At 42.3% G+C, this 12,866-nt stretch overlaps 1 protein-coding gene across 6 annotated transcripts in view; it reads left to right on the top strand.

Annotated features, from left to right (window-relative positions):
* The window catches only part of ARHGAP6 (Rho GTPase activating protein 6), a 430,489-nt gene that overhangs the window by 339,547 nt on the left and 78,076 nt on the right, over positions 1-12,866 (top strand). Inside the window, exon 1 of one of the 6 annotated variants that reach the window (XM_036912997.2) lies at positions 3,111-3,220. The exons of the other annotated variants lie outside the window; for them this stretch is intronic. The gene's annotated coding sequence lies outside the window, so the exon portion shown is untranslated. Of the gene's footprint in view, positions 1-3,110; positions 3,221-12,866 lie in introns of those variants that run through there. 6 annotated transcript variants of the gene reach the window in all.

Raw genomic sequence — 12,866 nt, 5'->3', positions numbered from 1 at the left:
AGCTGGACATTTCTGCTGGCCTTGCCACTGGTCACTCATTCCACTGGGAGGTTGGCTAGCAGCTGGATTTAGCAGAGACATGGGAGTAGCTAAGCTTTTCTCACTCTCCACGTCTCTCTCCACGTGGTCTCTCAAGTACAGTAACCAGAATTATGACACGGATTCAAGGGTCCCGAGAATGCTAAAGCAGAATTTGTCAGGCTTTCTTAAGTCTTAGGTCCAGAATCATCTCAGCATCATTTCTGCCACATTTGATTCATGAAGGCAAATCACAGGGCCAGCCAGGACCAAAGGGCAGGGGACACTAAGGCATGAATATTTAGAGTTGTCCATACCTGGGACTACCTACCACATGTGGCTTTGAGAGGTGTTGTCTCCAGGTTTTCATGGGCCAGGCCTAGAAGTAAAGCCTATCACTTCCTTCTGTGGTCCACCGGCTAGTACTTAGTTATTGAGCTACTACCAGCAAAGGAGGCTGAGAAGTATAGCCTAGCTGAGTGCCCATGAAAAAGAGCATGTGGGCAGCCAAGTTGTCCTCTGTCTCCATGCCTCCATCACCACCTCCGTAAAATGGAGCTGTGGAAGGAAGTGAAGGTGGGACACGTATACAGTGCTAAGCACCTAATACGTGCTCATTTCATAGTAAATTTCTATGATTATTATTATTGGCGATTGTGCAGTGACTATTTAATTTTGTTCTGTTTAAATCAGCATGCCTAGCAGTGGATGCCATGCTAAAGAGTTTGGACTGTGGGAACTAAAGTGGAGGCATCAAAGGGTTTTAAGCAAAAGAGTGCTCTAATCAGAAATGTGTTCACCCCAAAAGTCTGACACAGTGGTTCAGAATATTTTTTTCCTGAATGTGCAAAATACCCCCAATGGTTTAAACAGAAATATTCCACAATAAAAGCCAAGAAGAAGTTAGAGTGAATGCTTAGTGGCACACAATTGGAAGTGGTAAATCATTGCTCAGCATCATCCCCTAATGAAGAGTTAAATGGGTGTAAGATCACTGTTGTTCTTGGCATTTCTTCTGGTTAGCAAAACTCTTCCACAGATTGGCCCTTTGAATTGCTTCCTGATGTTTATTTCTAAGGCCCTCTGGGTGACTTTTTGGCCTCTTGCTGGTTCTACTTAAAGAGTTAATATTTAAATCTAACAGAAGATTCTTTATCTTCACCCTTTGTTTTTCTTGAATGCATTTTTCCAAAGAATGCCAAAGATACACAACTTCTCCACTATTTCTTTGTTTCCTTTCGAGGCCTGACTTGGTCCCACTCTTAAAACAGACTAGGAATTTCACAAGACATTGTCTCTTGAGGTCATTTGAGATAATTCACTTAAAGAAATAGTCACCTTCTTATGAAACATTTGTTGATGTGACAGTGTATGTCTCCGTAAGGCCTCTCCAGTCTTAGGTAATCATTCTTATTAAATTGCTGTGTCTATTTCTCACTGCTACTTAAGACATGGCTCCGCCCAGCGCTGGCTGCGGACTGTTAAGTCGGAAGCCTCACAGTGGTTGGGGTCACAGCTGCATTACTTAGGAGCTGTGACTCTTTGGCAAGTTGCTTAACCTCTCAGCTTCTATTTCCTCATCTGTAATATGAGAATAATAACGTAACCTACTTTTTATAATCCTTTCCGTGGTTAAGTGAATCAATGCCCATAAAATGCTTAGAACAATGTCTGACACTTAGTAAGCACTCAGTGAGAACTGCATGTGTTTTCATCTATTATTCATAGACTAAAAGATCATTCGCCTAACAATGATGAATGGCACACTGACCAATTTCTGTGAAATACTATCTTAAAGAACTTTACCTTAAGGTCGAAATCCCATAATCACTGCCTGCTGGAATGAGGACTGTTTTCAACATCTGAGGTTTTGGAGTAGTGGAAGTGGACGTCTATACAGTAAGAGGTCAATATTTACTCTGAATTTAATATAATTGTTCTGGTAAAGAAAACCCTATGATGTATTTTAATGTTTTAAACTCCTTCCTCTTGCTAAATAAATACCAGCGGCAACAGAAGCTATATGTGGCTTACATCAAGGGATGATTAACCTCACACAATCCTAGTAAAAAACGCACCGAGTGCTTCAATTTTGAGTCAGTCAGATCTTTCATGAAATCATTTTTCGGCTGTGGCTCTTCTGTTGGAATTCACTCGAGACCACAAGAGAACTATAACTTCCTATCGACTGGAAAACAAAGATGTCTTTCGGAGTTGTTTTTGGTTCCGTGCCATGTGGAATACGTGGAGACCAAGGTAATTAGTGATTGGGGTGTGTCTGTGACCTTGCCTTTTCTCTCTGCTCTTCGTGGATCTCTCCGCGCCACTACCCGTCTCCACCTGCAGCCTCTTGAATGTGACCACGTGGTTATATCCGCTCTGACCTGCACACCCTCTGTTCAGGAAATGAACGACTTCTCAAGGACTGTTGTTCCACAAAGAGCATAAAATTCAGAACATGTGTTGTGCTCCAGTATAGAAGACGTGGAAACCTTTTTGTTTTTTTACTAGTGTTGGGAAACTGAAGAAGCCAGTGGTTTCAAAATATAATTGAAGAATTGAAAATTTGTCCTAAAGAAGGAATGCCCCCTGTGTGCTTCACCAGCTCTCAGGGGCTGTAGCCGACGCTTCCAGCATTGGTTGGCTGACTCCTGATAAGGACAGTTTACACAGTTACAGTCCAATCACCATTTGTAGATCCCTGTGGAAAAGGGTTTGTTTTTTTTTTTAGAAGAATCCTTTCCTAACTCGAGAATATCTTCAAAATAGTCTATTAACATAAAGAGAAGGGAAATCCAGTTTCTTTGCATTCTTTTTGTCACTGCTCCCCCACCCCCGCCACTCTCTCTCTCTTACACACACACACACACACACACACTGACTCACACACTCACTCAGTGACACAACCTGCCTCCATGCTGAAGGGACAGGAACTTCTCAATGGTCCGATGAAAAGATTACATTTTTTTTGGTCCCAAGATTCACAGTAGCGGAGGTCACTGAAAACAAAAGCTACTGTGGGAGTCACAGCTATGCCAGCTGGTCCGTTTCTTAGACACTCGATGTAAATCTGCTATTTCAGGATGCAATTTTCAGCAAAAAAAAAACAGTTTTTTTTGCAAACAGACTCAAGCTCCTACTCCAAGCTTAGCACAGTTAAGTTAGAGAGGACAGCAAAGACACGGCCAAATATAATTCATGGGTAAGCAATATCTGTATCTGTACTTACACTTCTGTTCAAGAAAATTACTATGATAAAATGTGGTGATTCTTCCACATCTATCTTGTGATTTGGGAAGAAACATGGATTGGTCAGCATCTGAGATGTGTGACAGCTAAGTGCTATCTGTGCCAATCGAGATTTATGAGAACGTTATTTTTAGATTGATTGATAATGTTGGAGCAGCTTGAAATGAGCAGACTAGAGCAGGAAGAAATGAGCTGGGATGAAATGAAACAGCATAATTGGGCTGATTTCTGCCAAAAATTGGGCACAGGCTGTTTTGAAGTCTGAAAGGGTAAAGTAGCTTCTCTTTCCCGCTGGACTTTTTGAACTTGGTGCAACATTTTACTTGTGTGGCTATGATAAATATGGGCTTAGGAGAACCACTTGGATATTAGGTAAGGCTAATAATAAATCTAATGTGCTCTGTTTTACACAAGAGGAAAACCTTAACCTTTTGGATTTTTAAATACTGTCTGGCTTGCCTTAATATCATGACATATCTCATCATGAAAAGACTCGGTGGTGGAAACAGGCAGAATGTGACTCTTATTTCCCAGATCCCTCTCTGCTACTGTGGGAGTTCCCTAACTTTTTGGACCTTGCTTTGCTCCTTTGTAAAGGTAGAGGCTTGAATTGAGTTATGAGAAGCAGTGAAATACATACAGTGGTTATGGATCTCGATTCTGGACCCTGCAATCTGGTTTCATATCCCAACTCTGCCACTGATAAGGTGTGTCATTTTGACGTGTGACTGGAGACCCATGCCTGAGTTCCCTCATCTGAAATATGGAGATAATAATGGTGACATAGTTCTTAAGAGTTGTAAGAGTTAAATGAGTTCATATAAATAAAGGGTTTAGAACAGCAAGTAGGAGAGAGTGAACCATCTAGCAGTATTTTCAAGGTTCAATCCATCTCCAGAGGGCTACTCTACCGATTTCAGTGAAGTAAATTTAATTATAGAGACAAGCAAAACCATCAGCTGCTGGCCCCATGACTGAGAAGTTTCTAGTTCTTGCACATTTTCCTGTCTTCCACAACCCTGTGATCTGTGCAGGCTGTTTTACCTCTTCCCCATCCAAGATTCAAGTGAAGCTTAGAACTCAGAATTAAATTGGTAACTAGTAGACGAGTCCACAATTCAACCAGGGATACACAGAAATGTAATGGCTTTTTGCTCTGACAGGTTTTGCCTTTGGGGACTTCAAGTATGTGGCTGTATTCCCTCTGTGCTAGCCATTAGAAAGGTTCCTCCCACTGGAAGCAAGATGTGAGTGAGATTTGTCTTAGAATAGTGTTAACACAGCCATGGTTTGACAATGCTCATTTCTACTTCTTTGGCTTATCAATATCTAGCTGAACAGATAACCACTTTATTTCACCCTAGTATTTACATATTTTCCAATATCCCCAGTTCGTACTATGTTGTGTGATTTCTTCCCAGCCTCTTTGCGATGATGCCCAGAGAAACATAATCTTAGGAGAGGAGGAAAATGTTGATCCCAAAGAAAAATCCTAATTCTACATGTGCCTTGACTTTTAGTCTAGTCTAGGAATCAACAAACTTCTTCTGTAGAGATAATAAATATTTCCAGCTTTGTAGGCCAGACAATCTGTTATAGCTACTCAACTCCACCCTTGTAGTGTAAAAGCAGCCAGACAATATCTAAGTGAATAAGTGTGGCTGTGTTCCAATAAAACTTTATTTACAAAAATAATCAGTAGGCAGGATTTGATTCATAGGCCGTAGTTTGCCAAATCCTGGCTAGTCATCCTCCCCATTCCGAAGAGCAGGAAATTAAAGCATGGGGAGAGGAAACAGCACACTTACAGCCACACGGCTGGGAAGTGGCAGAACTGGGATTCAGACCCACACAATCCCAGCTTCCCAGCCCTTGTCTTTAGCCACTACTGCAACCACCCTTGTGCCAACCCCTGAGGTCTGCCTGGCTCATTACCTCACTTCCATAAGGGTTGACTCAAAGATCACATTCTCAGCAAAGTTGCCCTGGAAACCCTCACCACCCTCCTGATTCCCCTCCACCCTGCTCAACCTTCTCTCCCTATGTAATTTACTCATTTATTTTGTTTGTTTCTTATCAGTTTCCTCCACTCACTAGCCTGGAAGCTCCTTGAGGACAGGGCTCTTTGTTTCATTCCCCAATGAATCCTCAGGCCCTAGAACAGTGCCTGACCTTTAGAAGGTGCTCACTATGTATTTGTGGAATGAGTGAGGTGGGGTTTTCCATCATGCTACTATGACGTTTTTGACACTCCTTGTGTAGCAGTAAATAGCTAACATCCTAAGGCAAAAGGTCAAAGTGGACCACCATGCATACTAACTGTTTAGAATTTTCTTTTTTCCTGATTTAAAAAACCAGACTGTAATAAATACAACATAAAAGTTATGTACCATATAGTAGACTTATTAAATCTTCTTAAAAACCTGTTGAGAAGGAGTGGCTAAAGGATCAAGAAAAGAAGAATGAGCAAATATAGCCTGGTTGAGTTCATAAAGGAATAACCTCTTTTAAGAGGCCAAACTGGGGTGTGGCAGCTACGCAAATACCCTCAGCTTTGCCTGGAAGCTCATGAAGAAGGGAGTTCCTTGTCGTTGGTGATGTGTTTGTTTTGGAGTTATAAAGAACTAGGCAGCCCTTTTCAGAAATGTTGGTTGTGAGCCTGGTATTTAAACTTATGCCATGCTTCAGTAACACATTGTGATTATCTGGGAACGTTGGCTGTACAAATGACAGCTGGCCTTAGTAGAAAACACTTAGAACAAATTCAGCCCCTGGCATGGTTTATCTCAATGGCATGCCATTTTTCAGGCCTTAACTTACTGATCTGGTCTTTTCTTCTGCTTCTTACCATATGGAACCACAGTCCAGCTGGCTGGCTTGTACACACCTGGAAAAGGTGTCTTACACATAGTGGAACCATTTATTTATGAAATCAGCACATTTCTTAAGAGTTTTTGGTGTCGCTAAAACTTCCAGGTTTAAAAAGGGGATGCAGATTTAGAGTAATGATGATTAATATTGATTATAACTTGAATTACCACCAACCGAGGGCTTCCTGGGTGCTAATAAGCACTCACCAAGAAATTTACTTGTGTCGTCTCATGCACTCACTATGGACCTGAGAAGAAGCCTGGTCCTTTAGCTCCATCTTGTTGATGAGGAACCTGTGGCTCAGCGATGTTCTGAATCTTCAGGAGTTCATATCCCTTTGAACCTAAGTCTTCACCCCCCTACCAGTGGCTCTCAACGTTTATTGTGCAAAAATAAGAAACATTTGGGGATGCTTAGTGTATGAGGAAGGTGCTTGAGTCCCATTCCTTGTGACCCGAATTCCTTCAATCTGCCTTAGAGCGTGGAGACCCACCTATTTAACAAGAATCAGCGGCCCAGCTAATCTGCTGCCCTAGGTCTGCAGACCATATTCCGAGCAGCCCTGCATCACTCCTTACTGGCTGCCTCGGCCTTGGAAGGTTTGCAGTTGGATGAGGTTAAAGAGGCACTGCAATTAGAGACCAGTCCCAAGGACATAGGAAAACAATTGTGGCATAGACCAAAACCAGCATTATTTCCATCATTTTTATTTCATGAGAAAATCAAGTCTGTTTGTAAAGATGCAATTTAGCTCCAAAGAATGACTTTTCAGAATAAATCAGATATTAGGTTGTTGGTCTTTCAGTTTGTCTTTGGCTTCTTCTTTCTAACTGTGGAGACATATACTGCTGGCGGCAAGGAAATATCTTCAGCTAATGCTTTTGGTGAGTTGTTCTCCAGTTAACCAAGAATCTATTGTATTGAGACTTTGTTTGCTCTTTTAAATTGGGCTGTGGTATTTGTGCTTAAGGCTAGTTTTAAATTACTTCTGTGATGTTGTTTATATAATATATGGAATAATACATGTGTAATATACATCATAAGAATATGCAGTGCATGCCTTTGATGAGTAACAAAACCTGTGTATTGTAGGATGTCAAGCAGAGCCTTGACCTCTGCCCACTTAATGCCAGTAGCAAACCTCTCCCCAGGGTCACGATGGCCAAAAATGTTTCCAAACATTGCCACATGTCCCCTGGGGGGCAAAATCACCTCCAAAGAACCACTGTGCTATACCCTTTTGTATCATAATAAATACCCTTTATTAATGCTCTCCCAAAATAGAAGGACATTTTTACAAGCATCAAAGCCTTTTGTCTATCCAGGAACATTAGGGCAGTTTCAACTTCACTTATATTTACGAAAATGAAACAAATTTGAAATTGTCCATTTTCAATTTAAAAAAAAAGCCTCCTGTGGCGGCCACTCAAAAGACTAGATCCAGAGAGCTTTAAAATGAGTCATCCATTTATGAGATAAATATTCACCAAAGAAAAATGCTGGCCTGGAACTGTGCCTTTGAGAGCTGAGGAATGGCCAGGAACACATCCTAGGCTGGCTGGTGGGCTTTGACACTCTTCTGGAGGGCTTTTATTACTTCATGGCCCCTGTCATAAGGGGTGACGTTGACCTTCATGTTCATGCCTTCCTGCTCGGAAGAGGTCTGATGGATGAGTGTGGGTTTCAGGGATTCACTATTCCTCAGCTCCGATATAATTACATTTATTTTCTGCCCTTGTATACTGGCATTTTTCAGCTCATCAACAGCCCCTGCTTCAAAAGACTATTTCTTAGCAGTTTATTCAAATCCATAAGACATTTCCTCCATAGATACAATATTATATGGGTTGGTGAGTTTGCAAATTCTTATTGAACTCACGGTGTACCTGATTCATTTCACCCCTAGACTGACAAAGCCCCTAGATGTGCATAGCTCATGATGCAGGGTCCTAGGACTGGGCCTCTGACAAACAATAGTAGATGCCAAATAAATATGTATAGGGTACAAAATAGCCCTAGTTTCTTTATTATCAGGGATTGGCAAGCTATAGCCAGTTTGCTATAAGTCTGATGGCTGTTCTGTACGACCTGTAAGTTAAGAATGGCTTTTACATGTGTAAGTGGTTTGAAGAAAATCCAAAGAATAATATTTTGTGACTTGAAAATTATATGAGCTTTGAATTTGAGTGTCCCTGAGTAAAGCTTTACTGGAACTTCCCTTGCCGTGTGGTTTACGGCTGCTCTTGTGCTACCCTGGCAGAGCTGAGTAGTTCGGACAGAGACCATTTGACCCACAGCCTAAAATATTTACTATATATAACTGTCTACAATTCTATTTTGTGGGAAAAGTGCTTTCAGAAATCCAACCTTGGAACCTCTCCGGCTCAAATCATTGCTAATGGCACCTGTAGCACGAAGCAGCACTTCAGCACCAGAAAGTAGGGAGATAAGACTGGTGGGAGGTGAAGACCTACTCTCTTAAGCGTCTGGGAGTGTACCCTCATCTGAGCTCAGTCCCGTCCACCCTGCCATCTCCTCTTCTCCTGTTCCTTCCTACTCCTTCTGTGTTTGTTCCCCATTGCTGATGCATCCACCTACCATGAACTCAATTAAAGCATCACAAATTGTATATCCTACTGCTCCGGAAGTCTGACATGGGTCTCACTGGGCTAAAATCAAAGGCTGCATTCCTTCTGGAAGCTCTGGAGGAGAATCTGTGCCTCACCATTCTCAGCTTTTAAAAGCTGCCTGCATTTCGTGGCTCATGGCTCCTTCTATCTTTAAAGCTAGTAGTCTACCATCTTCAATCTCTCTCTCTCTCTGTGCCCCTCTCTCCCTCTATCACACCCCCCCCTTCTGCCTCTGTTGTCTCAGTGCCTTCTCTGACTCTGGCACCCCTGCCTACCTCGTGTAAGGTCTCTGGTTAGGTGGGACTCATGTGGATAATTCAGAATAATCTCCCTACCTCACGATCCCTTAACTTAATCACATCCAGAGAGTTCCTTTTGCTAGGTAAGGGAGCATATTCACAGGTAGTAGCGATTAGGACATGGCCATCTTTGGGGCGGGGGTATTAGTCTGCCCACCACACACCTTTTATCCAGCAACTACATACTGTACTTCTCTCTACCTCTGCAGAACGACGTGACGTGCGGGCTCAAGGGCATCTCTCAAGCTTGTGGTGGCTAAGAGGATAGGTTTAAATTCTGGGTGAGGATGGTTTTAAGAACCACTTGGCTCTAGAAGTAGTATCACCTCCTTTTTGAAATGACTCTCCCAAGGTCTGAGCAGTACAGCCGCCCTGATTTCAGGGAAGCGCCACACTCTTCTCTCTTTCTGGGATTTGGCTGCAGCCTTCGGCTGAGCCGTCAACTGCTACAAGTCTTGGGAGAAAAGATCTCCATCAATTCAAGTTATTCCAAGTAGACCAAGCTTTTCTCTCTTTTGGCTAATAATTCCAAACTTAACCAAGAAGTTAAAAAATATAAGAAGTTAAGAATTTCAGGCTTGGGTATATGATGGACTAAGAGAAAATCAAAGCATTGCACTTCACTTTTGATTATGTTAACTGTAGCTATTTGGGGACAGTTTCAGCAACTATTACTTGCTTGCATTGGAACTGTTTTAGTTGGAAGAAGAAAATGAAGGCTCAGGAATGATGTAAACTGGCCAAGTTCTCTTTTGCCAGAATGGGGAATGTATTTTATTTATTTATTTAATTTTAAAAGATAAAATAGGAATACCACTTTCAAAATGTCAAAACTTGACATCTTCCTTCTCCCCTCAACCAAACCTGATTTCCTCCTGCTCTCACTCATCTTCCTGACTAGTGTCCCATCCTCCCAGTTGCTCAAGCTAGAAACCTAAGAGTCATCCTAGATTATTCCTTCCTGACGCTCCACTGTATCCAGTTTGTCCCCAAAAATCTATGTGGCTCTGAGTATCTCCCTGTCTGTTCAAATTTGAATCAGCATCATCCCAAGCCCAGCGTCTTTTCTGATCTCTAGATCTGTGACTTGCTGCCTCCCTGGGTTCCTTGAGAAGTTTGTTTCCAGTAATCTTTCCCATATGCAAATCTGGTCTTGTTCCTCTCTCACTCAGGGTTCCTTAATGCCTATCCATCACCTCCTGAGTAAAATCCAGTCTACTTTGCAATGCGGAGAGAGCCTCTGGGATCTGGCCCGACTGTTGCATGGCTCCACCTCCAGCTGTCTCCCTCCTTCCAACCTTGTTGCTTCCCAAAATAAGCCTGTTCTCTCAAATCACTTTCCTTGGCACCCAATGTTTTTTCCAATGTTGCATTTCCCCTGGGCAAACCCTTACTTCTTTTATTCAGCTTTTAAGTCTCCATTGAAACCCTGCCATCTCTATAAAGCCTCTTGTGATTCCCCAGTCAGAGGTCAAAGCCTGTTCTTGTAGGCATCCATTGCATTGGGTACTTATTTCTAGTATCACAAGCTCTGTATTTTATGGATTGCATGTTGTTCTTCCTGCAAAAGGTTATCACCAAAAGGTCTCTGTTGTCATTTTGATCATTGTAAACCTAGTGTGATTCTTAGCATGTAATAGGTGCACACTAAATTTTGTTTGAATTAATTAACCAAGAGGATATCTTATATAAATAAAAATAAAATAATTTATATCTTTTAGGGGTTGGTTTATTTCAATCATAAGCTATGGTTCAGAGGTTGGCAAACCACAGCCCTCTAGCCAAACCCAGCCTCCCACCTGTTTTTGTAAATGAAGTTTTGTTGACACGCAGCCGCTCACATTCATTTATGAACTGTCTTTGGCTCCTTTCATGCCGCAGAGGCAGATTTGAGTAATTTTGACAGAGACCACACGACCTGAAAAAGCTAGCCAACCCCTGCTCTAGATAATTAATCTCGTTGGAAGTAACCTGCTTTGGAATGCTTCTAAAGATAGGTATGTCATTCCGTTTTGACACCTCAAATAGCAGTCGGCTCCCTTACATACCTAAACTTCATATTCAAAAGTCACCAACTCATCCGGAACTTCCCATCTGGGGAGGAAAAAAAGCAATTCACCAATAGTGTACCTTGTGGTGCCCTAAGCTTAAAGGGTGTGAGTGAGGGGTACCCTCAAGGCCTGAGTCCCCAACGCCTGTCTAAACTTCTGCTTAGTCCAGTTATACCAGGAAACGAAAAGAAAGAAATAAAAAATGCACTGGACCTGGAAGAATTTTCTTCATCTCACCAAGTGTGACTAAAGCCTACACATTTTGCCTAGATGTGCTCACTGGTTCCCCTCCCAGGCCTGTCCCCACATCATGCTCCCTGGGCCCCTCTCTGGGCCCCTCCCTGGGTTCCTGTTAGTCTTTATCGTTACCGGCTGGATGACCGTTCATACGTGCGAAGGCAAACAGAAAGCACTCACTTCGTTTAGCCCCTGCTGGAACATGGCCTTCTCTGTGAGGCTTTCCTGGCCGCTCCGTGGGAAGCTGTAAACCCTGCCCTCTGCCCTCGCTGCCAACCCCTGCCCCGCTTGTGGTTCCCTCCCCACCTCACACACGTACCCTTTACTCACCTGGCTCATTTTCTGCCCTATTAGAGTATATCTCCATTTGTTGAACGAACAAATAAACAAATGAAATCCCATATAAAAAAGAAAAAATATCAAAGAATTAACATAGTGTCAGTCACTCTTTGGAAAGAACATTCTAGGCAGGAATTTGCTACCAGTAGGGAACAGATGTGTCTTAATAGTTGCTAGGGCCAGTTGTTCTTTCTCTCTTTAAGGTGAGTGAGGAGGATGGTGAAGTGTTAGGGGATCCCAGAAGTCTCCCACACATCCACAACGAACCCCTGGCCATGCCTCCGGTGGCCAGCACTATGCCAACGCCTGGGACTTTTCTTGATTGTGGAGGAAACCACAGGTACCTCCTCAGAGCTGGTGTGCCCTAGCTGATGCCTGTGACTCATAGGAAGTCCTCCTCAGTGAGGGGACGTTAGGTTTCCAAGGATTGTGAAGTATTGTTTCTTAGGCCACTACTTCTTCAGTGTCTGCATAGAGGGTACAGACATTCACTCTCTGTGGAGAGTGCATGCACACACATGCACTCAGGGTTGTGGGAATCTTTGCTTCTCGCTGATGTGCCGTATTTTTGCATCAGATGTCTGTATAAATACATGCAGTTCTCATTGACCATATCTCTGTACTTATTGTGATCAAAATAGCACATAGAAAACAAGGCGGTTACAATTAACATAGAGTTTAAAAGCACGGGTTTTTTAGCATGTGTCCTGGCTGAGTCCAAATCTTGTAAGTTTTATGATTTGGGGGAAATTACATAACCTCCCCAAGGCTCAATTTCATCTATGTTCTATTCTATTCTATTTACATAAAGTATATATTACTGTAATATTAATGTAATGTACCATAAGTGTGTATTATATATTATAATATGTTATATATTATAAATATATGAAATTATATTATATAATGTTATGATAATATTAAATATTACATAAGATAGGGTCAAAAATTCATAAGGTTGTTCGGAGCAATAACTAAAAAGCCCTTGGCACAGTCGCTGGTACGTGGTTGGCTGTCAATACACATTCACCCTCCTGTAGCTCCTGTGCATGATGGCAATTAGCAGCAGCTCTTTCTGTTACAAGCCCAAGAAGTTCCTGGGTGTCCCCATAAAAGAGAGGAAGTAGGACCCTTGAAGCATCCATCCATAGGGGTTCCTGTGGCCTATGCAT

Source organism: Manis pentadactyla, chromosome X, assembly GCF_030020395.1.
Source record: "Manis pentadactyla isolate mManPen7 chromosome X, mManPen7.hap1, whole genome shotgun sequence".
Lineage (NCBI taxonomy): Eukaryota > Metazoa > Chordata > Mammalia > Pholidota > Manidae > Manis > Manis pentadactyla.
Note: the sequence above shows the minus strand (reverse complement) of the source record. Positions and strands in the feature narration are given on the sequence as shown.